Consider the following 27365-nt stretch of genomic DNA (forward strand, 5'->3'; position numbering starts at 1 on the left):
CAGTTTTCATGGGCATGAGAGGCACTAAGGCACTAAGATGTGTTAAACTGTTGCAGAAAGCTGTAGAGAAGCTCAGCCTTCACCTCCCTTGCATCCTCTCCTGTCTCCTGGGATTTACTGATGGTACAGACTGAGTGTCACAGTGCTGGAGAGCTTTCAGGCATGCTACCAGAGGGAACAGAGCCTCATATCCAGCGGGATTCTACCCTGAGCCTTGTCCTCGTCTGCAGCCCTGGCTTGGAGAACACGAGGCCAAAGAGAACTCGTGAACATGTGGAAGTGGGCCCGTCCCACATAATGAAATTGGCCATCAGACCTGATTTAAATATTTTGGCATATGCTGAGAGAAGCGATAGCGACAACTTCCAAAGTCCACAGTCCTTGTTTTCGGTGTGGCTGCTGTGGAGCTGCTGTCCCTGTGCCCCGTGTCCGGCAGGCAGGTGAGAGCTGCTCTCTGTGCCACTGCCAGGAAGGAGAGGACGGGAGGGAGGCTCAGGCTGAGCCACGCTGGGGGTGGGGGTGCCAGGAGCCTTGGAGAATTCTTTCCTAGGAAGGGGTTGTTATTAGATTTCAAGGCTGAATTTGAAAGAAAGCTGATGCCCTGTTCGTGTGTGAGAGGCTGAGGCACACGCGGTGTGATCCTCCCGCGGTTTCCAGGCTCCCAGCACAAGTGGGCAGCTGCTGGTTGGAGCTGCTCTGTGCTCACCCCCTGTGCTCTCACAGCCCGGAGCTGCACCCCAGCAGGGCAGTTACACAGCGCTGCACTTCCCGGCAGGGGGGTTGATCTCAGCAGGTTACAAATGCATTAGAGTTCTGAATACCTTTCTGAAAAGAAGTGAAATGAGCAATTGTTGTTGTTTAACAGAGCAAAAAGGAAACGGGTTGTTAAATATTTGCATTAGGTGCAAACCTAGTGCTACTGGAAAACAGCTCTTACTCTCTCACTCACTCTGTAGGCCAGACCATGTGTCTGGGTAGCAACTGTGAGGTTTGATGAATCACCGTCCAAAGAATTAGAAGGTGTCATGATCTAATCATGATCTTAACAAGCCACTGAATATCTGCAAACAAAAGAAGAAACCACAGAAGTATTACCCTGGAATGTTTTCCAGATGAAAGATATTGCTGTTTGCTTGAGTGCAAATTATTACAGATTCTGAAGCAATAAAGAAGAAATTAATTGTTCTTTTTAATCTTTTTGTTTTCCTCTGTCAATTAAAATTTGTTCCATCGTATGGCTCAGTGTCTAACTAATTGCATTTCTTCTTAGGATAAGAAAATAATCAGTAAAGAGAATATGTGGAGAAGCACAACGCAGTTTCATCTGTTCCAGATCCAAGATTCTTTCCTGAAGTCCAGGGGAAAGGTAGAGATCCTTTTTCCACCTTTGTGCTTTTTTTAAGGACTTGAGTCACATCTACAAAATTAAAATAGACAATTTTTCATAGCTTTAGTGGGCTCAGAGCCATGTTCTTTTCAAAACCTTTTTCAAACTCTCCTTAAAGCTTCTAAGAAATGCCCCAATAGTGAAGGGAATAAGTTTGGAGCTGAGTCTTCTAAAACTGATCTGGTTAACAGGAAGAAAACCATCAGTGTCATCCTAAATTTTGGTAATATTTTGCCTATTTCCTGCCCTTTCCTCATGAATGTGTAAAGTCATACATGATTTTGGGACATGGAAAGCTGAAAATTCATGTGAACTTACAATTAGCACAGTTGTAGATGAGATTAAAATTTAACAGGAAATGAAGTAATTTGTGTTCCTGTGAGTACCCGTGGCTTATTTGTCACTCCTCAGCCACTGTAAACTCTTTGTGGGGTATTTTCCACTCCTCTATTTTGAATTGCAGTAAAGTGGAAAATATTTGAAATACTTCCTAAATTTTCAGTGGCTCCTACTGTAAGCAGAAAAAAAGGGGAAATAAAACTTCTTGAGCAAGAAAGATTTTGAACAGACCAGGCCTGCCACTGATTATCTTTCTGTCTGAGAACAGGACTAACTTCTTATTCCCTAGAAGACTTAAAACCTTTTCCATGACCTTTATTTTGTCTTTTATGAAAGTCAGTGGATTTTATTTTTATTGAAGTCCTATTTTTTTATCTCTTCAGAAAAAAAACCCAAACAAACCACCACTGTCTCTCCTTCTGCCACAGAGGTGTCTAATTGTGACATTTCAGTTTATAAACGTGCTTAAATGTGTACAGCAAATTGATAATTCCACTTGTGTTTCCGTGGACAAGCTCTTTCTCCTTACACATGAAACCGAGGTGACTTTGAGGTGACTTTTTTGCGTCATGTGAAGATGCACCCTAAACCTCCACAAAAATAGCTGTTTCACCAGCCTGTTCCTGTTCCTTGGTCGAAGCAAGAGTGTCATCAGGGAACTCTTTCCTACTCAATCCGTGTGCTCCTGGTGGATTCACTGCTTCTCCTGCCCACCTGAGCTGCCCCCCAGACTCCCTCTGTGCTGCACTGCAGCTGAGCTGGGGATGTCCCTGCATCCCAGAGCCTCAGGCTGGCCCTGCATCCCAGAACTGTCCCTGCATCCCAGAACTGTCCCTGCATCCCAGAGCCTCAGGCTGGCCCTGCATCCCAGAACTGTCCCTGCATCCCAGAACTGTCCCTGCACCCCAGAGCCTCAGGCTGTCCCTGATCCCAGAACTGTCCCTGCACCCCAGAGCCTCAGGCTGGCCCTGCAGCACAGCCGGTGACACCAAGCTGCAGCCGAGGGTCCCGCTGGCTCCTGCAGGTCCCTGTGCTGTGCATTCCCCTGGGGGATGTTGTCTCTGGGCACATCCCAAACAGCTGCTCCACCTCCTCACTCAGCCGTGGGCTTTGGCCAGCTTCGGCTTGGCTGGTGATGGAAGTCCAGGGAATCTCTGCTTTCACTGCCCTTGAACAAACCTGTTGCAGTCCCTGGCAGCACCCCAGCCACGCTGGGAGGTGTTCTGTGGGACAGTTGGCATCGGTGCCACCCCAGAGACCTTTTCCCAGGCCCCACGCTGAGCCTGGCAGGTGTCCCTGGTGCAGGTGGTGTCAGCAGCCCAGCCAGGAGGGGTTTTCCCAGCGGGCACAGCCATGGGGAATGTCTGTGGGCTGCTGGACAATAGCACAGGTTTGCATTAAACCACTGCGCTGCAAATGCGAGAGAACAGTGGGTACTGCAGGAGACATCGGTACCTTGGGTGCACTGGGGCTTGCAATCAAACATTGAATCAAAAAAGGGATTTGATAGAAAAAGAAATAACACAAATGTCACTGTACGAGGCAGAAATCTGAATGTAATCACAGCTGATTGTGGATGTGCTGTTCCTGACTGCTCAGAACCAGGGAAATGTGCATTTGAAAGCCTTGTTTGGATTTGGTTTAAATTGTTTATGAACTGCTCTACTTGTTCAATAACAAAATCAATTTAACCTCATAATGTACAATGTTAAGATACTCATTGTCAAAGAGAAAAAGCTGCTTGTCTTTCCCATTGCATTTTCTCAGACCTTTTGAGGAACTGTGGCTCTGGTTCCGTGTACCCTTCTCTGCAGTCTGTCTATCCAAATTGATTTCCCACTTTCCCCAGCATTTCTTTGAGGAAAAAGCAATGGTTTCTTACCTCAGCATAGTGTGATTATCCACTGCTACCTAATTCAAAATCAAAATCAAAACTCTCATCTAGAAAAATAAGAATAATGGGGGGATGTAAGCTAAAGTTAATAGAGTTGTTCTAGCTTAGACACTGTGGCTCAGGTCTTTAAATTTTAAGAACATAAAGGAAATATTTTTAAAGTTGTGAAGCAGTGTGGTTTGAAGATTAATTAGAAAGATCTCAGAGATGTGCATTTAAGACTCTGGTGGTGAATGGCTTGTGAGCAGCCCAGCTGGTGCCCTGCACATCTGCAGGAGGAGGAGGCTCTGTCAGACACTCCCAGACCATTCCTGCCCTTGGCTGCTCAGCACAGGAGTGAGATCCCAGTCAGACCACAGGCTAATGGGGGAGTATCTAACGGGGTACTCAAGAGATTTGTTCAGGCCGATCAGCAAAAGTTGATAGGAAATGATTCACATTTAAATTAATATATAAGAAAAGAAAAAAAAGGCTTAGGTGATTTTGTAGAGGAAAAAGAAGTGAAAAGGAGAAATTGATTATTTTTGCCTTGCTGTACAGCCTAAATGATTCTTCAGAGATGCCACTGCACAATCAAGGTATTTTATTAATCCGCACTCTGCCTTTCTGGAGGATGTACAAATATGAAGGGAAAAAGTAAACTGGGAGACACTGAGCAGAAAATACATGTTGAGCTCTCACATGTATTTTATCACCTTTGCAGAACAGCTTTTCTGCTTCTAATGCCTTTGGGTGCTCCAAATGGTATGTGGATTGGTTGAAAACAAAACTGTTTTGGGGGTTAAAACAAGGAGGAACTGAAATCACTGCGAAGCAGGAAAAGCAGAAAGGTTGTGGGCCAGGTTGCCTTCCTAGTTGTAAGGGATTCCAGGCACGTTGTCCTGGCAGGTTTCCTGAAGGCCACCCAGCCCCAAAGCTCCCCAGCACTGGGCAGGAACAGCAAATAACACCAGCTGGGTCAGCATGACCCCTGTGAGTGCAGTGTCCCCCTCTGCCATGGCCCTCCTGCTTCCTCAGTGTGCTCAGCCTGGCCTTGAGGAGCCTTATTTCCCTGCCTGCAGCAGCTCTGCTGTGTTTTGCAGACCCACCTGCTGCTCAGAAGGCCTGTTGTGTGCAGCTCCCCGCTGGGTTTGGAGGTAAGAGTGCGGTGTCTGAGCTTGTGGGGGACAAATCCACCTTATGGGGACTTTCACTGAATGAACACAGGAGAATTTTCTGGTTGGGTAACTGTGTTAACAGACAGTTGATTAAGCTCTTTTCTGAGCCTGTATTCCAAACACACTGTGATTCAGGTGAGAAAGACTTTGGTGCATCTTCTTTGTTGATTGAACTTCTGGACTTCACGTACTTAATATCCCACCCACCTTCCAGTATTGACTGTGTACTGCATTAAAATTAGAGAGGCTAGAGGAATATGATAGACATATAGTAGAAAAAGATTAAAGATTATGCAGGAGCCTTGGAAAGATGAAGAGATGTTATTTTTAGCAGCATATGGATGACCAGTAAGGCAAAACGTGGGACATTTCCTTTGCTAACATAATGTTTTTGAAAGGCCCAAGCGTCCTGCGGAAATGAAGAGGAAATCCTTAAATCTGAGGTGGATTTGGCTGGTGGAAGGGCCAATTGTAATTTAGTTTGGGCTCTAAGAAAGTGATAGATGAGATTAGAAAGTTTTCTAATGCATTTATGAATGAAGAAGTTAAAATGTGAATGAGGGGAACACAAATGTTGGCTTCCCCAGTCACAGAGCTGCAGGCTGTGTGCTGGATGTGTGAGGGGAGGGTTTAGGATCCTGTCAGCAGGTGTCCTGACCAGCTAAAATGAACCTGTCTCCTCTGGGGCTGGGATTTCCAACACATCCAGCACTCAGGGAAGTTGAACAGACTCATACCAGCTTCGAGGAAGCAAATTTAAAACCACAGTTTTGTATCTCAGTACAGACAAATGCAAATACTTCCCTCCTCAGGAACAACAGTGTGACCATACAGGTGATTGCAGCCACTGTCAACCTCTCATTAATGAGCTCTAGAGTGTTCACTTCCAGCCCTTGTTTCAGTTTTAATTTAACTCTGCTGAAAATGTCTGGGTTCAGGGCCCAGCCCGGAGGGGTGGGGGTTCTGTTGCTCTGGCTGGCAATCTCTAGTTGTCTTCAAAACTCAACATTTGTGACAGAGGACAAGGAACAATGTCCACTAACACAAATTTAAAGTATGCAATGATGATCTATAATTTAGTCATGATCTCTTTTTAAACTACAGACCTTATAAGAGCCTGACCTTTCAGAATTCAAAGCCTAAACTGAAAGAGATTCATGGAAGTATTTTTTATGTAACCATTATTTAAAGCTTCCACTCTGTAATTAAATTTTTTCTCCTTGCAAGGGAGAAAGAACTGTTCCTGAAAAAGCTTCTCATATGGTGAGCAGTATAATTAGAGAACTAGTTATGCAAATGTCACAGAAAAATGACCTTTAATGAAGCAATATCAAATGAAAAAGCTATTACAGCTATGCAGAATGAAGAATAGCTAAAAGTTGAATTACTGAAGTGGATCCTGGGCTCGCTGCTGTTAAGATTCCCCATGTGGGCTCCTTCTTGTGTGTAACGGAGAAAGGAGGAGAACAAACAGTCCTGTGGCAGACTTGGCACAGGAAATGCTGTAAGAGCTTGTGAAGGAAGAATTTCCACTTTGTGTCACCACTGGCTGCAAAAAGATGCCAAGATCTGTTACCTACAGGGGCTGTGAGGAAGCATCTTCTCTTCAAGGACAATCCCAGTTGGAAGTACTTCTGCTGATGTTTTAGTCTTGTGGATTTAAAAGTACTTTTCATATATTGAAGCACAAGACATAATTTTTAAAAAAAATCACAGATGATATCCAAAATCATGTCGGGAAGGATATGCAATATAACAACTCTCTAATTTTTTTGTTGCTCATCTCAGGTTTTCCTATTTTGCATTTGTCATGTGTCCAAAGAATCACCTCAGATCAGGTTGATTTTTCCTTAACATTTGAGTCTATGTATGTGGATACATTATTTAAAAAAAACCAAACACACAAATATTTTTGTATCCTCTACAGTCTTTTTAATATTATTGGTGGGAAAGCCACGTGGCAGGAAGACTATTAGGGTGATTATGGTTTGGAAAGGATATAAGCAAATGCTGGGAGGGAGGGAGGGGAACCTCTCAATGACCTGTTCAGTAGTGGCACTGGATTCCCTGGCTGTGCAGGGCACAGGCTGTGCTGCAGGTCAGTCAGGCTCTGCTGTGTCCTGCACAGGGACCAGGGAGAGTCTCCTCTTTCATGCAGGCACAGGGCTGGCGGTGGCAGATGGCAGTGGGGATGTGACACCGTGTTCTAGCAAAGCTCTGCTCCATGGAGCTGCTTCCCTGCAAACTCCCCAGTGAAACGGGAATGACCTTTCCAGGAGAAAGCAGCAATTTCTGATTCATGGTACAACGTGGGATGGAAATTTTCAGATCGCAATTTTCTTTCATTCTGTAAGAGTTTGTCGGGAAGAAAGCACTGCTGGACTGTCTGAGTCCTCAAACACTTCATGCAGGAAGCTGGCACCAGAAGTTTGTTTCACGATGTTGAAGTTCACGATGATTCATACTGCAGAAGTAGTTTATTTTTTAACTCCAAAGTTCTGCCAAATTGCACTTCTTGGTAGGGCTCCTCTCATCTCTACCATCACAGCAGGGTTTCAATTGCCTGCCCTACCCAGAGGTTTTGCTGGTTCCCTTTTTTGTCCTCTCAGAGAGGACTGGTCTCTGGATAGAGTACCACGACTGAGAAGTCTCCAGAATCTGGGAGCTGATCTGGTGTCCCTCTCTGGTACAGATTTTCCATGTAACATTAAGTGATTCTCTTACCTTATTGTGCTTTACTGTCTTTATGTGTACAGCCATCGCTGAAGTGAGATGGTTACTCAAACAAGTGCCTTGCAGGGTGTTAGGACAGCATGTGTTGGGATTTCCACAGGGAGCCCTCAGAGCTTTCATCCCCTGTCCTTGCAGAGGCTCAGCTGCTTGGCTGGCTGGGCTGGGTAAGCACTGAGGGTTCAACTGCTCGTTTCTTACAGGCCAAAATTACCTTCTCTTATATAAAAATTGGGTACTTTGATCTGATCTGCCCTCAAATTGAAGGGAAGGGTTTCTGTTCCACCCCACTGCCCCAAGTAAGGTGAACAGTGGCAGCAAGTAATAAATCCCTTTGCTAACATGTCTGGGACAAGGGATTGTTCACAGACCTGGGGCCTAAATTCGTTCTACACCTTGACCTATTTCATCAGCCTTGGGAGGCATCAAAAGTGATGGGACAGGAAACGGCTTCAGCAGCTCTTGTGCAAAAGTGTTAGGATGGTTCTTAAACATTAAGCACTTTTCTCTTGGCTGTACACTTAGTGCTTTATTTAATCTTACTTCTCTCTGTTTACTTGATCCAGTAGTGTAAAAGCAAAACACTTCATTGAGGAAATCGATTGGTTTGTTTGTTTGTTTCCTAAATGAGTGCTGCTTCTGCCTCTTGAGGCTTGTTTATTTTGAGTCAATGAATTAGTCAAAAAAGGCCCTGCCTGTAAGTGCATGAGTTGTCCCAATAAGATTCTTGGGTTTAAAGGCAGACAGTTGTTCCCTTGCTGTGCCAAATCCAGGCTGTAAGCACTGAAATTGTGTGTTTGGGGGAGGCGGCTGCCCACGAACTTCTGAGCATTTCGGTGTCTCCTTCCTCATGGAGCAGAGTTGGCAAACAGACCAGAGTCGGGACAACCAGCCTGCAGTGGGGCACCAGCTTCTGGTGGCAGATGGGCCTTGCTTTTCCAAGTGTTTTTGGGAATTTTGCACCCAACTGAACTAAATACCGTGCTGACTTCAGATGTTAGGAGAGACACAGGGCATGGAACAGATCCCTGACTCATGGGGGTAATTTTCTCCTGTTACTTCCTAAGCTTTTGTTTGCCGACTCCTTGAGGGTGGGCTTCTACTTTGATGTTTTATTGTCTTTCAAATCACTAGTTTTATTTTTACCACCAGTAATTTTTTGAGTGCTCTGGAGGGAGGGAGGAAGAGAGAAAAAAGGGATGTAGTAATTATTAATGTATTTGGTTAGATTATGAAGTCTCAAAGCTCATTAAAAATGAGAAACCATGGCAACCTCAACAATCCCTCCCACACATATTATACCTACCTTACAATGTGCAAAGTACATTTAGAGAAGAGAAATTAAGCATAAAGAAAAGGGGACAAAAAGCATTCACTTTCTATACTGCTATTTTTAATTCCCAGCTCCTGCAAACCAACACCCTTGTGCTGGCAGCACTTTGAACTCTGCCATGTAAAATATAAGTAACTGGTCATTGGGCTGAGCTGGACATCTCTTCTCAGTATCAGTCTTTATTCTCCTGAGATTTCCTGTGGTGCATTTTTAGTAAAGAACAGATGTAATGGGAGGTTGGTGGCCAAGGAAAGAAAATGTGAACATTGCAGTTTCCCTGTGTGTGTCCTCTCCTGAGACACTGGGAGTTTGGGGCAGTCCTGTCTCTCCTTGGCTGCAGGTCTCCAGTATAGATCTAACATCAGTACTGCTCATCTAATTGAAAGAAAGGTGAAAATCCAGCTCTGTTAAGTTCAGTTAAAGTATATTAGAGAATACTGGGTCTTACATCCAATTATGCCTATTTTCTGTTTTAAAATACAAAACCCATCTGAAACTTAGTTGAAACTGTTATAGCAGTTATGGCATCCAAGAGTTTGCATGGAACAGAAGAGAACAGTGGTAGATAACACAAAAACCAAGGGGCTGCGACCTCCATCAGGCCTTCCTGAGAGAGGTTTTTCATTTTCTGTGTCTGCATTGATCGAGGATGTTTTGGTAAAACCTTGGAATAATGACCCTGGCATCACACTTGAACTGCACTGGCCTGCTCAGGAAGTGCTTCCTGTACTACAGCTCTTCAAAAGGCACACTTTCCATGAGGGTCACTCCTTCCGAGTTTATCCACATTTGCTACAGAAGCACCTGAATTCAGATATTTTGGTTTAGCAAGACATTAGATGAAATCCTGATGAATGAGTGCTACAAACTGAATAATCTAAAAATGAGTGACTGCCTGAGCTGTCTGACACCCCATGCCGTTCCCCCAAAAGGCCCTGTGGTGTCAGTGTCCAATACAGAAAGCTTCCTGTTGCTGCTATCAATTTTGACTTGTTTAGATTTGTAGCTGAGCAGAGGCTGCACAGATCACCATTTGCTTGCTGAGGTAGCTATTTCTCATTTCAGATAGCAAGTCTGCATGTTTCCATGTAATGGCCTCTCCAAATACAATGATTTTCTCTTATTGTACTCTCAGTCTGTGCCAGAGTAAATTTTTAAAGACTAATCAATATGGAAATTTCAGGTAGAAACTTCTGGAAGGCCCATTTTTTTGGTGTCCTTAGGGACTGTAGTTTTCATGGATGTTCCTTGAGAAAAGTTGTTCATTGTGTGAACAAGCTGTGCCCTCGCTGCCAGTGGCATTTTTATATCCATTCTCAGGACTTGGATAGGTGCAAACTTGGGTAGCCTAAAATTTTAGTAAGTATAGTGAATACTTGAGCAAAAAAAAAGAAAGTGTTTGCTGCAGGCTGGTTTTGGCATTCACTGAGGTTTTGGTGCCTGGCTTCTTTCCCACCTTCTCCTCCCTCTGCTGCACGCGAGGGGAGCTCTTCTCAAGCAGCATTGCATCATCTCCCTGCCCATGCTGCTCCCACTCCAAGATGTGCAAGTAGATTTAGTGACAGCAAGGAAGTCTTGGAAGAACAACTTGCTTCTGTTTTGACTTAAGAAATAACAGAGGAAGAATTTGTATTGCAATGCATGTTCAAGCAAACCAGCTACATGCACAGCAGCTACTCCCACTGTAAGGGCACACGTGTGTGTTGTGTTTCCTGGGCTTTGGAATGCTGCTGGCTCCCTCCATACTTAGGGCAAGAGCAGGTAAGGCCAGGGCAGTATTCCTCACGGGAATACCTCACCCCACAGACAGAAGGTGCCCCAGGGAAGACATTCCTGACCTGAAGGATCGCAGGCATTTGATGTCACTCCCTGCACACAGGGGGATTTACAGGTCCCAGGTCACTGCTGTGGATGTGCCTGCATTTTTGGGGGGAAAGGGGGGAGTATTCACATATATGCACAGCAAGGGCAAAACACATATTCAGGCAGTCCTGGTTAGCTGACTCCTGGCATTTCCTGGTGAGAAAGGGAAGAGCTCCTGGTGACTGGGGAAATGTCTCCAACAGGGATGTATCAGACAGCACTCGTGTGGGAGTGCTGAGTGTGTTCAGCCAGTACATGCAGTACCAAACTGAAATAGCACGTTTAGCACCCTGGAGACTGCCTGGGGACACTGATGCTTTCTGTGCTTGCTTTGCAGTGAAAAATAATATTATTTGTTTCAGCAGAAGGCTATTTTTATATTAAGGTGGTATAACAACCTGGGGCTAAAGGAAGCTGTAGCTTACCATAGCCAGGGGCTCTGAGAAGATGTAAAAATGGGTTAGAGAGCTTCTGGGGAGCTGTTTTTCCCACATGCTATGCACAGGGAGTGAAGAATCCCAAGGCCAAGGTTAATTAATTTTATTTATCTAACATACTGTATGCACACTGTGCTCATGCAACTGTGGATGAAATTTAGGGGTACATTAAGAGGTGGTTTAGCAACAGGGAGCTGAGCATTAATGACCTGCTCCCACATTCAGGCCTTTACAGCACCTGGCTTTGAGTGGCATAAAAACCACAAGGGGACAGAAACTGAAGAGGTTTTATCTCTGTGTGAATTCATAAAATCCGATGATTATTGCTTTCTTAATGGCTTCTTTTTAGCAAAAGTCACCATCACACTGTGGTTTTTCAAGGCAGGATGAATTCTGCTGGTTTTACTGCCAGCTCCTTAGGAGTGGCACGTCCTACTCCTTTGCTGAGGGAATAATACTGACATTATAAGGGTGGGCTATAGCTGCAGAACAACGAGGGGAAAGGGTGGGGTATTTGGGGTAATAGAGAATAAGGGGGCTGCTGTTCTGGAGTGGCTGTAGTCCATTATCACCAGTATCTGGACCGGGTGGAGAGACACTGGCTTAGATGGTGCCAGATGCTCCTCCAGGAAGAAGAATGAGGTTCCTGGTGGCTGATACAGTTGTGCACCTGAGAGTTCCAGCCTGGGGTGCTCTGCAGTGTGTTGGTTACCAACTGGTCCAACTTTTTCTTGTGTAAGCCATTATAATTCTGGTAATGGTGTAACTACATAACACATCTTTCTTTTTCTGTTTGAATACTTCTTCATCTCAGCGGCATCGTGCAGTGAGAAATGCCCCAGGTGACTGTACCTCATTTGGGGAAGTCTTTCCAGCCCTCAGCATGCAGTGTGCCACCTTTCAGTGCTGTCCAGGACCCACTTGCTTACCTTTTCCAAGAGCTATTAGTGCTTTTTTAGCTGCAGTTTTTCCTGTGGCCTTTAATATACTCTGTGTTCTGAACTGGGATTTAAGCTGAAGCAATTATATCACCTGGTTTTTCAGATAATTAGTTGTTGATTTATATATTGGAATTACAAGATTTCCTGACTTATTTTCCATCCTTATTAGTCTTGCATTTTTCCTGGTTCTATAATCACAATTCTTACAGCCTGTAGCAACACCAAGCTCCTTGGTGGAGGAGTGAGCTCACACAGAGTCCTGGATGGATTCCCTGGCTATTAAAGCCAGGTAGGCTTCAAAGATTTAATTTACCATCACAATTTTGCCTCAGCATTTCTGAGGAGCCTTGGAGAGCATTTGGCTCAAATACATATGCTTAAAATTAGACAGTTTTAATTACTTAGCCTGGCAGTGGCTTCTGTTCAGTTCTAATTTGGGGATCAAGCAGACCAGGTTGATTTTCTCTGCAGTACATGCTGCTGGGTGTCACACGGTGGTTAGCAGAAGAGAAGCAGATAAATAATTATATAATTGTGTGGGGATAATTACAGCAGTTCATGTTTTATTAGAAACCTGCATTCAAGATTTTCCTATGTGCATAATTACAGCAAAACACACAAGTGTCTTTGCTGTCTGTTGACTGCACTGTGTGATGTCTGGGTAATGAGCTGGCAGCAGCCCCTTCTCACCTTTCAGATACAGATAATATACAGAAAACTGCAGCATGTTTTAGTCTCTTAAGTCTTTCTATTCACTAAACATGCTGCAGTACATCAATGTACTATAGCTGTGAAAATAACTAATTAAGGTGTGGTTGTCAAAAGCAGTTAACACATTCATTTTTCATTTGCAATTCTTACTGCTTTAAGGTATTTCAATTAAAATGGTCAGGTTTTGAGGATGAGGTTCTTAAATATTTAGGGGTTTCTGGTTTGGAGTGGTCATGCACTACAGGCTGGAGGAACACTTAACCGATGAGCAGTTCTATGATTTTTTATGGCCAGTTCTGAATGGCTTCTTGGTGTTCACACTCTTTACCTCTTCTTGGTGTCAATGTTTTCTGCCTTAATGTGTACAGCCTTCCCTATGGCTGCTCCAGGTTAACACTGCTGGTGTAGTCGTGGTGGGGTTTAGCTTTTGTTTGCTTGATTATATTTCCATACTCTTTGAATTTGTTTCCTACTGCATTTCAGGTGTCTTCCTGTGCTTTGTGTGAGGTGTGCTGCCAAACGTGCAGGGCGTGAGGAGCTCCAGGAGCTCCTTGGTGGTTTCTGTACCCCAGCCCCTTCCCCTCAGGGCCGTGTGGGATGCTCTGCAGAGCCACTGCCCTGGGGAGCAGTCCGTGCTGTGCAGGGAGGGCACTCACAGTGCCATGGCACTGGCCCAGCGAGGAGAAATCCCGTGTCCTCCTGAGCCATGCAGGCCTCCAAAAGGCCTGTGCAGTGGATGACTTGGCCTTCTGGAATGTGCCTTGCTCTGGATTTTAATTAGTTTAAATACTGGGGTGGGGGTGAATTAGATGGAAAGCCTTTTGTGAGTGTTAGTGTCAGGTGAAAAAATATTGACATCAGAGTTGAGCTATCAAGGGTCTTCATACTATTTATTTAAAGAAATACCACTTTACAGTTGGGAGGAGCTTTCAGCATTCCTGAACATTCCATAACAATGACATTTATGGTGGGGCTTCTGTGTTTTCATCAGCCATGCTGGTCCTCCGTAAGAAAAAATCTGTGTGTATGTAATGAGAAGCATCTCAGGAACGGTGTTATTCTGGACCTCAGAAAGGGTCTGCAGCCCAGGGCTGCTCTGCAGAACTGCACCAAGCCAGGGTCCTCGGGAAGGCTGCACTCCCCTCCCCGGTGGGACACTGCTCTGGGAGCTGCTTCCAGCAGACAGAGAGAGAACGTGGGTACAGCCCGAGTACCAAAGGGGAGTTAGGATGCAGATCCTCACCTAAACCTATGGACGGCAGGCACCGAGCTCCTCTATTCGTTTATGGCACGTTTGTCTCTGGAGAGAACAGAGGAAGGGCTGAGCGGTTTTGGCCCCGGAGCCTCCTGGTGGGGAGCCCGGGGCCGTGCCGTGTGTGCACAGACAGAGCCAGGACCGACAGCTGCCAGCGGCCCCTCGGCCCCTCTGCCCCTGCCTGGGCTTCTCCAGCACCCCCGGGAATCGCCGCATGGCAAGGGGGCTGTGCTTTCTCCTGGAGGCAAGATCCTCCCACCCCCAGCCCGCTCTCTCCTTGGGTTTCAGAAGCATTGGGAGTCCCTCTGAAATGGCCCCTTTAGGCCCAGAGGCAAACTGTTCAAGGCATGCCTTTTTATTTCCTCTAGATCATGGAACTTGTCTGACACAGAATTGTTATTGTGGCACATAATTATGATTGGATGTCTTCATCATATAATTGCATGATATATAATGAGCAGCAAAAGCGTATTTCCTCTGCTCTTTCAATACCAAACTTCTGAGATTAATTAAGCTGATACTGAAAATGCTTTTAATTATATATGCTGAATAAACAGCTCTATTAAGATCAGATGAAAATATTATTGCCTGAGCGGTTTCAAAATTTTTTCAAATTGCTACTGTGTGTTTTATATTTCTGTCTAAAGAAATGTGGGGATTTTTTGAGGGGAAAAACCTCCCCAGACAGTGGATGAAATACTGAAAAAACACTTGAATATTTGCTGACACACAGATCAGCTACTTTGGTCTAATTGCAGTATATAAAACCAAGTGACTGTAAAATTAGGAGTATTTTATCTAAATAAATAAATGCTACCACATGTCTAATCCCTAATCTAGTGTCCCTCACAGGCAGGAAACTAATGAAGTGTGTTTCCCTCCTTCCTCCTGAAGCCACAGTCACCCCAAAATGCCAGTGATAGTGATGCCAGAACTGACCCAATCAACAGGACATCATTGATTCCTGTTGGCTGTCCTCTCTCCCTGTGCCACACTCGCTGTGCAGCAGTGCTCAGTTCCAGTCCCGTGCCAGGCAGAGTCCTGGCTGTTGTTTCCATGGGAGACACTCCCTGATGTGAGCGGGCACGGTGCCCGCACAGGGCCGGCTGTCAGCCTGGAGGCAGCCATGGAGACAGGCTGGGATCAGGCAGCTGGCCCTGGGCACCCAGCACCTGGGAGGAGCCTTTACTGGCCCAGGAACAGGGATTCATGTGCTTTACCCATTATCAGATGTGCTTCAGATACTTACTGACCTGGGGAAACCCTTTGTAAAGAGAATTCTAACTGGGTTTTGGTGACTGAGTCTGTGACATAAATTTCAGTTCACTGATGAAGACACTCATCCCTGCTGAAACCATTCAGGTGGGAGAGGGAATCTGAATTTCATTCCCCTGCAGTAAGGGATGTACTGGCAGAACAGAATGAAGAACTTGCCATGTTCGACTTGTAGAAAATAGGTTGCTAAGCTTTTATAAGACCTGTCACTATGCAGGAGTAATGTAAATGAGGCCCAAAAGACACAGATTTGCATATTCCACACATTATTTGGTGTTTGTGGAATAATCACTGCACATGCACAGCTGGGATTGTCACCTGGTACCAGTTCAGCCATGGGGTCACTCATCATTGGCAGGGATTGCACTGGTACTTCTGCACATACAGAATGTGCATCCCAAGCCTTCACTGGGGCAATGAACCAATGACAAGGAATATATGAAGTGAGTAACTCTCTCTTAAAAGTTGCATTTGAGTGATAGGAGCCAGGAGGGAATTCCACAGTGCATCTAATCAGTCAGCTCTGCTGTGCTGGGACATTTGGGCTGTGCTGGAGCAGTCCTTAGCCTTGGCCTGGCTGGCTGCCCAGTACAGGGCTGGTGTTGAAGGAGGGCAGCTGGGAGGTCGCTGGTCACCAGACCAGTTGGCCAGTCCCTGTGCAGGTGGCAGCACGAGGCTGGCAAGGCTCCCCCTGAACCTGCCCTTGGCCAGGCCCAGCTTCCCCTTGTCTGCCCTCAGAGGGGGAGGCAGCCCTTTGTGCTCAGTGGGCCAAGGTGGGCAGCATATGCCCACAGGAAAAAGCTAGAACTAAATTAATGGGTTTATTCTTGAGGTTGTTGCTGTACCTCAATCTATTTGTTTATTGTATCTTCTCACTGATAGAAGAGGAATTCGATGAACTGGGATTGGTCTCCCTAGCAATCTTCCCCCTTTGACTGTCACTTTTGAGTATCTGTCCAGCCACCTCTCTGCTGCCCTTTACAGTGAGGTATTTTCTGCACGCCTGCAGAACATAGGCAGAATAAACTGGGATTTTTCAGAATACCTGTTGTTCTTTTGTGTCTCAGAAGACTCTGAATGTTGACCAAGAATTACAGTTGTGCAGACTGCACTGCTTTGTGTTGCTGTCCTTATCCATCTGTAGAGCCCCCTGTCTCTTCCACAGTGGGCATTTTGGGGTCTGTCAAGTGCTCAGGAAAATGGTCTCATTTCTGTGTTCTCTGTCCCTCTCACTAGTCCTTGACAGCCATCTGAAATGGATGTATGTTTGCACCAAAGAAAACTCAAATTCACTAATTGATGCACAAATGTGCTCATTTACATGCAATTTTGGATTTTTTTTTTTAGAAATGCATCTATTTGCATAAATAAAACCTCCTTCCCAAATATTAGTGTGAACAAAAGCCAATTTCATGGATGCCAAAAGAAATGGCTGAATAGAAAACCCAATTCAGAATTTGCATAATAGTTACTAATTGTTTTCCTTGCTATTAGCCTGTCTCTGCTTAATATGCAATATTGGCTCCTGTTTCCTTTCTGGGTGCAGTCTGATGCAGGAATTTTGACCTACTGCAGAGGATCTTAACAGTTTAGCATCTCCAGTATGCAGTTCCAGGGCCTGGTTCCATAGAGGATCAGAGCAGTGGCACTGACAGAGGCTGGTGTGCAGCTCCTCAGCCTCACCAGTGCAAGATTCCTCAGCAGGAACGTACTGCCCTGACTGGGGGAGAACTAGGAAGGCATTTATTCTCACAAAACATTCTGAGGTTTGGAGAAGATCTCATTTTTTCTTTGGGGGGAGTAAGATGTGTTTTTGTTGCAGCCAATTTGGGCAGCTTTGGTGAATGCTTCATTCCTTCTGAATGGTATTGCTAAAGCCTCCAGGGAGATTAGGGGAAACACAGACAATCAGTGTGTGTTTATTTACAGCGAGTAAATAAATAAATAAATATCTGCGTGGCTCAAGTATATTTAACCAATTTCCTCTGTTTAGAAATACAGAGAAAGATCTCACAGATTTTTATTGTTCTCCATGGTATTTATTGCAGTGCTCTTGTGTTAAAATGTAGAAGTTCATATGGCTCGAGACCATTAAGGCAGACTGAACTATCAACAGTCAGGTTTGCTGGACAGGGCCTATTCAACAGAGAACTATTGATTCTCCAAAGAAAGGGAAGAAGAGTAAACCAGAGATGTTCCAGCCTAGAACAGAAAGGATGATTGCTTTGTCTCAAGGATGTTCTGAGGATTCCAGCTCCCCGGGAGCTGCTCTGGGAGCGGGGAAGGTGGAACAGGCTGTGCCTCCCCTGCAGCATGGCCCCACATGGCAAAGGGACTGCCCGCACTGGGAGACACTGGGCACTGTTTACAGCAGGCAGGGCAAGCATTCCGAGGAGCTGGGCACACTCAGGAGCTGGAGAAGTTTTGTGAAACACAGCAGAGAGGAAAAGTCAAACGACCTCTTTGGTGGCTTTGTAGGGAAGTCTAATTGGGATCCCTTTTTAGCTCAGCTTTGTCTGTCAACATGGGATAAAGTCTGGTTTGTGCTACAGCAGTTATTAATAGAAGAATTGCATTTCCTAAAAAAAAAAAAAAGCAGAAGCAAGAGGGTAATTTTGGCCAAATTTGGCTTCCAAAGCAAATCAAAGATTTGGAATTAATCTTGAGAGGAATGTGTTGGATTTTTATTTTAAAGACAAGAGTATAGAGAGGATCTGCTGTGTTTGTGAAAGATTTATGCAAGTACATATACAGAGAAGAGAAAGCAGTGCCTCTGCATCTGTATACACTCTTGTCATCTAATATTCTGAAATACTATAGTTGGGGATGAAATGTCGTATTCAACAGGTCCCCATCCCCTTAGGTCCAGTGTTGTTTCAGAAAGCTGGCATTCTTTGTAACTAAATCTTCTTTCTAGAGTGCCAGTTCTGGTTACAGTGGCCTGCAGTGAGTGTGCCCTTGTAGGAGTTTGCTCCATCCCTGCTCCAGACCAGCTTTTCTGGAGCTGGGAGGACATTGGCTGGCATAGGAAGGGGTTCTGCTCGGAGAGGAGGGACAGTGTGTCATCCCCACTCCTCTTGGTTCCCTGAAGTTGAGGTGAAAAGCTGGCAAATGACAGTAGTCACACAGCTGGCTCCTTGGCTGTATTCCCACGACACAGAGATCCCACTAATGACACCTCCAGTCTCCTCTCCAGCACCGTTCAGCATTCCAGCCAGTTTTGGGGGTGAGAAAGGTTTCTTTCCTCACCGTAACTTTCTTTCCCTCTCTTCCCTGTACTTCCTGCTTTTCACAGCAGTAGTTGTAGAAGAATTTCAGGAAGCGAATCTGTTATCAGTCTTTACAGATGTTCCTTCAACTTCTTGCCCCTTTTTGAAGCAAACCTGTTTCCTCTGAAGACACAGTGCCCCTTTCCGTGGCCCCGGCGGGAGTTCAGCCTCTCCCTGAGCAGGGCTGGGACCGGCCCGGGAGCACCTTTGGGGGGCTGTGGTCGAACATGTGCCACCGTGTTCCTGCCTGCTCAGGAAAAGCTTCACACTGCGGTTTCCTTCGTGGGAAATGGAGCTCTAGCGAAAAGGAAATGTGTTTCCTCTGGAGGAATGGGGTCACGAAGCAAAGCGCAGGTGGGGCCGAGCGGTGGGGTGGGCAGTGCCCCGTGCGGTGGGGTGGGCAGTGCCCTGTGCAGTGGGGTGGGCAGTGTCCCGTGCAGTGGGGCGGGCAGTGCCCCGTGCAGTGGGGTGGGCAGTGCCCCGTGCAGTGGGGTGGGCAGTGTCCCGTGCAGTGGGGTGGGCAGTGCCCCGTGCAGTGGGGTGGGCAGTGTCCCGTGCAGTGGGGTGGGCAGTGTCCCGTGCAGTGGGGTGGGCAGTGCCCTGTGTGGTGCCTGAACCGTGGGGCACCTGCCCAGGTCACGGCGCTGCACTGCTGGGAGTGCTGCTCCTAGGCAGGGTCAGGGCTCTGACAGAAGGAAAGGGGCCATGGGATCATTCCCAGGGCGCAGAGGAAGAAAGAAAGAAAGAAAGAAAGAAAGAGTTAAATTTGCAGCAAAGAAGTGGCAGAGTGCGATGTAAGATTCGGGTCTCCTGAGACTGCTTTTTCTGCCGTCTGTTGCCTTCTCTTGCCGTTTATGATGATCCTTTTTTTAGAAAGAGATGGTAAATTGTAGCAATAGAGATGAGGTTTAATTTGTTTGTTGGCTGGTGATGTTCATCCCTTTTTTGTTGGTTGCATTGTCCAAGGTACCAAAAATATTTCATGTTATCTCTTTTTGTAGAAGATGTTTCTAAACTGTTTATAGTTTTAAAAACATCAAAGATGAGTAAGTCGGTTGGGATACTTTATTTCTGTGTTGTTATTCAGCAGAGATCAGTGTGAAGGCTTTCTCCTCCTCAGTTCTCAGTTCCATGTAGATAACCAAAAGCTACATTAATCTTTTCCCTGTCCTGCTTAGCAGGGTCACCATCCCTGGCAGCCTTTTGGCCCCTCGTGTCACTCAGCCTGCTTGGTTTGGGGTGTGCACTGAGGTGCCACAGGGAGGTGTTGGAGCTCTCAGTGCAAACACCTCACGTACCCACGTTCTCCAGAGTGCAGAACAAATTGCTTTACTTTAATCTCCTCATTCAGCATGAAAAGAATTACTATGTAAAAATCAAAATTTACAAATACAGTCTTGGCAAGATTGATCAACCCAGGCTTCAGCCATGGTGGTTTCAACAATGAGATTTTCTTCTGCAAAATGCATCTATTAATTTAGCATTCAGGAGTCACCAGTTCTCTCTAAAATCCATGGTATCTTGTGTACTTTTTTAACCAATATAGCATAAACCTGGAGCATAAAGAGACAAGAATAATAGGACAAGTAAAGAACTAAATTCAGATTAAAGTCTCTTGATACCTTTCCCTTTTGTCTGTACGCCATTAGTATAAATTATCATTATCATAATTAAACAAAAAAGGCACTGTGTGAATTTTGCATTGTATTCCCTTGATGATGCTGCAGAAACAATACACATGAAATTAAATTTGATAGTATCTATAAAGTCAACTTCCACGGTAGCTTTTAAAGTTTGCGGTAAAAGTCTTTGGTGGTTATGCAGTTCATAATGAATTCATCTCTTGCTTTTTAGTTCATTGTATACTTTGAGGCTATAAAATGAATATTTACAGGTGTGTTACTGGATTGCTGTGGTATTCATTACTGAACTGTTCATCATAAATAGAAATTACTTTATATTCTCCTATAGCCTAATTAATTGATGGTATTTAATTATCACTTCTGTTATATTATTTTGGAAATCCTCACCTTAACAGCACTTGGAAATTTGTAAATATTCTTCTGCTTTTGGTTAACTGGGCAGGATTTGAAATGCTCAATAGCTTCAGAATTACAGATCAGTGTCCCTTTGCTGTTAGAATATGTGAGCTACACAGAATTTTACATAAAATTGCTACAGCAGGTGCAGAGCAGGATGTGTCTTAACACATTGTATGAAATGTGGTATTTTAGACAATATTTCGCTGCAAGGAGATATTTCATTTAAATCCACAATGACATTGTATTTATGTCTTATTTTCTTTCAAGAACTAGAGGTCTGTTTTGACAAGAATTTTACACATAGAAACACTAATAGCATGCTAATTACACTCAGGAGCTGACAGTACACAACTGAAATTGGAATAACCCCTTTCCCTGGTTGGAATTACAATCAGCCCTCAAAATTAATGTTGTTTAGGAGACATTGTTCATCTGCCTCATGTTTATTCACTTGAACAATAAGATCAGTTCAGGCTTCCCTCAGGCAGACTTCAATAATGATTTGTCACTTTTGGAAAAGGACATTCCCATTTACTAATTTGCATTTCTTACTAGGGATTTGGGCTTCAGTGGTTGTAGTTTTTGAAGACACAATGTTTTGTCTGATTGAATTTTTCCCAATGTGCTTGTGCTCCTTGTGTTGTGTGGCAGAACGTCGAGGCTCTAGAGCCGTATCAAAAATTCTGAGCACCAATTGGGCTGAATTCAATGGAAGTTTTATTTCACAGCTGGTAATTCCAGAGCTTCCTCGGTGTGCTGCCCTGCCCCGTGGCTCTGGCTGGCAGGAGTGTTTGTCCTCCTGCAGAGCCCCGGCTGTGCTGAGCTGGCACAGCCTGGTGGGCTGGGGCTGGCACGGGGCTCAGGGGACACGGGGGTGTTTGCCACAGGGGGGAGACAACTGAGGTTGATTTTTGCAGGTTTTATTCACCTATTATTTTCTCTGCTCAAATGGGGTATTGTAGCCATTGCTAGAACTCCCTCATTCCTGGAATAACACTGCTGGCAACCCCCGAGGCCTTACTTCATTTATTTATTTATTTATTTATTTTAACTTTTGCCTTGCAAATAAGACGAAAGGTTTTCTCTCTAAAATGACTTTTGACTCAATGATCTCAGAGGTGTTTTCCAACCTGGTTGATTCTGTGAATCAGTGACTGGCTGATGTGTTGTGCCCTGAACACACAAAGCCAGTGTCTGTCTGTGTGTTACATAGATATAAATTATATTGGTGTCCAGAATGAAGCACCCACAAAGGTCCTCCCACTGGGATTCAGACTAGTGTGGCAGGAGTAGTAAGTCTGTAGAGAAAATCAGGCAGGCTGCTGATTTTGGGTAGTGAAATGAGGGACTGAGCACAGAGCCTTTCAGTGACTGAAATGCCACCACGCCAACAAGCTCTGCATAGTGGAAGAGGGACAGTTCCCTTGAGTCCACTCAAAACTGCCTTTTACCTGGCCTGCTCACTCTGACATTAAAGAAGTGTAAGCAGGACTGAAGGCTGTTTTCAATTCCAATCTCTAATTTATTCTTAATCAGTATGCATCAAATCATACATTTGGAAAAAAATCCCCTGAAATGCAGTGTGTCCATGTGCAACTCCATACCTGATGAATGTATAGCTATATATCATTTAAACTTGCCGGTGATGTGTAGTAATGAATTCTAGAAGTTACTGCTCAATGCTTTTTCATAGGTAATATGTATTCCTTAGGTTATTTTAAAATTACACCAATGATTTCCTGAACCATATTAACTTCATTATTAGCAGTGTCAAGTAGAATATCACAGCAAAGTTGGAGGGGAAAAAAAGAATTTGGAGGCAGGGCCTGGCTCTGTGTTATTTTTAGCACTTTTTGGAGTGACTGTTCCTGACTGCCAGGAGCTGACAAGCAGGAGAAACACAGTGTGAATCAAGATGTTCGCTTGTCATCTGTTCCCGTGTCTGATCCGTGAATGTGACATGCAAACAGCTCCTGTGCCACTGGGTTGGTGTGGCTGAGAGCTGTGCCAGCCCTGCTGGGCATTCGGAGCAGCTGCTGGGGCTGGGGGCTCCCACAGCAGGGTCCTGTGCTGCCCATGGCCTGGGGGCTGGGGGCTCCCATGGCACAGTTCTGTGCTGCCCATGGCCTGGGGGCTGGGGGCTCCCACAGCAGGGTCCTGTGCTGCCCATGGCCTGGGGGCTGGGGGCTCTCATGGGTTCTGTGCAGCCCATGGCCTGGGGGCTGGGGGCTCCCATAGCAGGGTCCTGTGCTGCCCATGGCCTGGGGGCTGGGGGCTCTCATGGGTTCTGTGCAGCCCATGGCCTGGGGGCTGGGGGCTCTCATGGGTTCTGTGCAGCCCATGGCCTGGGGGCTGGGGGCTCCCACAGCAGGGTCCTGTGCTGCCCATGGCCCGGGGGCTGGGGGCTCCCATAGCAGGGTCCTGTGCTGCCCATGGCCCGGGGGCTGGGGGCTCCCATGGCACAGTCCTGTGCTGCCCATGGCCTGGGGGCTGGGGGCTCTCATGGGTTCTGTGCTGCCCATGGCCTGGGGGCTGGGGGCTCTCATGGGTTCTGTGCTGCCCATGGCCTGGGGGCTGGGGGAGCCTTCCTGCCTTGGGCTGCCGATTAGTTAGTTAAACCTGTTAGTTGTCTGCTGGGAATGCTCTTGGTCATAATGGGCCAAAAATAAACAAGTTCCAAGAAGAGTTTTCAAAAAACTAAACAGTGTTCTTTATGTGTTCCTGAAGTGGGAAAATAGACAATAACCTCCCAAAAAGAGGGAATGCCTCTCGCTCTCCTGTAGTGTCCAAGATGTTCAGCCAGAGACAAAATGTTCGGTTGAACAAGGCCCTTGTTTTCAGTTTTCTCCCACAACCTGGTGTGCTGCCCACCTGGCCCAGGAATGGAGAGGTAAAGCCCTCCATGCCTGTGCTGGCCAGTGCTCCATGTCAACATGATGCTGTAGTGTAACCACCAAAGGAGAGAGAGGGCACTTGTCACACAGAACAGAGAGAGATGTGTTAAAAATCGACAGTTGTACCAGGAAAGAAAACTGAATAAATTTGTCAAATAGCAAAGATACAGAAGGAGGAGGATGAGACTAACTAGGAGAAAGAATGTATGGAGATGGATTATTGCAAGAGAATGAAAGAAGCTGCAAGTGAAAAAGTGAGGTGAACTCAGAGATACATGGAATGACTGAATTTATCAAGGAAAACAACCATGACTCACCGAGACAGGAAATCTGAATGCCAAGGTGTTGCATTAAGAGGTCTAATAGTTCCATAATGTGCTTTGTGGAATGCACTGAACTACAGCAATTTCGTATGTTCCACAAGACAATAGAAATATTTCCACTTACCGCTTTTTTCCCAGGGCTTTCTGGTTTTTAACACTTTCTTGTCTATGGTATTTTTCCATATGGCCAAAAGATTTTCCAGTATAATGTGTATGAGGGATGAATGGTGGGTGTAAATGGGTCTAGCAAGATCTGTAGAAGAGTAATCAGTCTGTTAATCCTAGATCCAAAAAGGATCTCAGCTCTGTGTGGAGATGCAGCAGCAAAGCCTGCAGTTGCCGTAGGAGGGCACGTGAGATCATGGTTTATTCAAGTCATGGTGTCCCTTGTGGGTCCAGTGGATGGGAAGAAGGGGCAAGATTCCTGAACTGCCAAGCATTCAGGATGACTGGCAGGAAGGATTTCCTCTCCTACCTACACACACACTGCTCTAGTGACATTTCATATGATTTCTTTTGTTCCCAGTTGGTTGTTTGGGCTGAGGGCCTGGCCTGTGCCACAGTCCTGATGCAGAGCAGAGGGCTCAGGGTGTGCCCCTGGAGCTCCTTCCTGGCACTGCTGGGCAGGAAAAGCACCACTGCCCTTGGCCTGGCATTCACCACATTCTTTTGCTTGGTGTGGGCTTTTTATCTGAGAGAGACACAGCTCCCACACTTTGTGTGCAGCAGTGGGGAAATGGTTCCGTTGCCTCACCCTTTCTGACAGGGTTGTTATTCCCAAGCCTCAGCAGCTGATTTGGCGAAGGAACAGCAAAACATGTTGTGTTCCACAGCATAGCTGGGCTCCAGCTCTACTGGCTTTTTAAAAACACTAGTTTAACATTTTCCTCTGACAATCAAGTTAGCATTAAAAGTCATTGACAACAGCTGTTCCTTCATGTAGAAAAGGCAAATAGATTTTAAAATCCAAGGCATTTTCCTTCCCAAATGACTTACATTCTTCCTACAGCACCTACAATGGTCATGAGGGTTGCTGCTGGTTCACAGAGCTAATGAGTTGGATTTTAAACTGTGTATTTGTTACAGCTTATGGCCCTTAATTTAGAAGATAAATGAATTGTGGAAAATGAGTAGAGAAACAGTGTTCCACTATTTCCATTCCCTTGACTAATGGTATGTTAGAGACTGATTTTTTAAATATTTTCAGAGTTCAATATATGCAGGCATGGGCCTGTACTAATTTATTATTGTTGTTATAAACAGCCAGTAAAAAAAATTCCACTTATCTTGGGAAGTAACATGGATATTTTAGCCTAAAGTTAAATTAATTGTTGCAAAGCAAGCAAAATATTTATTTTTAAATATTTAATAGTCTTGATCCTATGAAGGGCTAAATCTTCAGTACTGTATCAGCCTTGCACTGTTACTACTATTGTATCCCAGTAATTCCAGAGGCTTCAGATAAGATCAAAATTCCTGTGTGCTGTGCCCTGCATAAGCTTAGAAATCAAAACCGTCAGAAAGGTATCTTAATAAAAACTTGCCATTTAAATTGTACTCCAATAAAATCAGGCCATGGCAGTCCTTATCAGCGTTCATCTGCTTGTAGCTGTTTTCCCAATTCATGCACACAGGCCACTTACCTTTGTTATTTACTTTCAATGCTTTCCAGAGGAGTTGGATGGTCAGGATCCCTTTTTGGGAAACCAGCAGTCTGTGGGCTGCCCTGGGGTTGTACCCAGCCATGGGGCTGTGGCTGCTCTGGGGTTATTCCCCCAGCCCTGGGGCTGTGGCTGCTCTGGGGTTATTCCCCCAGCCCTGGGGCTGTGGCTGCCCTGGGGTTATTCCCCCAGCCATGGGGCTGTGGCTGCCCTGGGGTTATTCCCCCAGCCATGGGGCTGTGGCTGCTCTGGGTTTATTCCCCCAGCCATGGGGCTGTGGCTGCTCTGGGGTTGTTCCCCCAGCCCTGGGGCTGTGGCTGCTCTGGGGTTGTTCCCCTAGCCATGGGGCTGTGGCTGCTCTGGGATGATGCCCCAGCCAGCAGTGAGGGTTTGGGGGTGGGTTCTGAAGGCAGACACCACATCAGCGTTGCAGAGCAGAGTCCATGTCAGGTACAGAACTCTTCACACTGCATACAGTGTTGGTGTGGGGTGCCTGTGCTCTGTACCCTCACCTGTGTGAATGAGCATTTCAAACCCAACCATGACCTCCATGGTTTTTGGTAGCTAAGTGGCTAAATAACAAAAGAGCCATTTTTCAAAATTACTTGATTTTCTTCCTATCAGAGTTAAAGTGTCTGACTACTGCAACTCCCTTCTGTGAAACCCAGAGATCTGACCGTGCTGTCCCCGGGGATGGGAGGATTAATGACTCATGCTAATTGCATGCTTGGAATATGCTGTTTGAAAGACTGTAAATATCCATGATTGACTCAAGTGATGTGAAGTTAATGCTCTGCCTGGGCACTCCTCAGGCTGTGCTGAGCACAGGCCCTTGCTGTGTGTCCCTGGGCAGGTCCCTCAGCTGTGCCAGTGCCCATGACACACAACTTGGAGCTGGTCGTGTCTGGGGTTTATCCCTTGCACTCTGGATTGAATGGTTTTCATCCTGTCTGATCACCTCGGGGTTATTTTAAGCTTTGGGGGTGTTGACACAAAGGACCGAGGTGACATGGTCCCCAGTAACACTCGACTGTCAAAAATGAGGATTTGCATATATATAATTCCTCAGGTGCTCCTAAAACAAGGAGTAATTTCCATTGCACAGCTATGGTTTTCAATAATTGGAAGTACAGGCATGGTATTAATGGATAGTTCTATTAATATTTGATTAATATCAATGTATGTTAATATAAAGTGTGCATACATTCTGTAAATTAATTTTAAATATCTGTATTGTTGTCTTCTGCTTAATTTTGCTCTTTTCATTTATTTTTTTTATAATACTGCTTGAGGCCAACATGTAGGGCAGGGCATGATTGTGTAGATAAAACCAGTGTCAGGTGCCTTTTACCTGCACTGTACGTGTACAACAGGTAGAGAAGAGAGGAGGTGCCTTCAGAGACACCCTCTGCCTGCTGGGGGCTCGGCCACTTCCCGACTGCCACACTGTTCTGAGCTCAAACCTGTGTCTGCTGTCTCTTCTCAGCCCCTGCCCTGCCCTCTGCCCCAACTTTGATTTCCAGCCATGCAGCCTTGCTTCCTGTCAGTATTCCATGGAGTAAAGTGTAAAAAGCTGACAACTTGGCATTTTTTCCTACTACTTTGTAATTTAAAGCTAAATATGGATCTGGGTCTGACTTGGCTTGTTTTGGAATTGCCTCTATTATTTTGGCACCGTTTCCCACCAGTGCACCAGGCTGCCATGTGTCTGGGCTGTCAGCTGTCAGAGATGTGACTCACTGTTCACTTCATGCAATACCTGGATTATAATCAATCAATAAAATATAATCTGAATTTCTGTGTGGTGCTCGTGGCTCGGCAGAGCCATCCTGAAGCTGCCCCAGGGTGTAACCC

At 45.5% G+C, this 27365-nt stretch overlaps 1 long non-coding RNA gene across 1 annotated transcript in view; it reads left to right on the top strand.

Annotated features, from left to right (window-relative positions):
• Positions 1-280: 280 nt before the first annotated feature.
• The window catches only part of LOC127468658 (uncharacterized), a 70148-nt gene continuing 43063 nt past the window's right edge, over positions 281-27365 (top strand). The window contains exons 1-2 of the long non-coding RNA XR_007903635.1: positions 281-440; positions 1271-1366. This is a non-coding gene — a long non-coding RNA (uncharacterized LOC127468658). The remainder of the gene's footprint in view (positions 441-1270; positions 1367-27365) is intronic.

The sequence above is a fragment of the Manacus candei genome, unplaced genomic scaffold (assembly GCF_025592945.1).
Source record: "Manacus candei isolate 608988 ecotype Guabito, Panama unplaced genomic scaffold, ASM2559294v1 h1tg000015l, whole genome shotgun sequence".
Classification (NCBI taxonomy): domain Eukaryota; kingdom Metazoa; phylum Chordata; class Aves; order Passeriformes; family Pipridae; genus Manacus; species Manacus candei.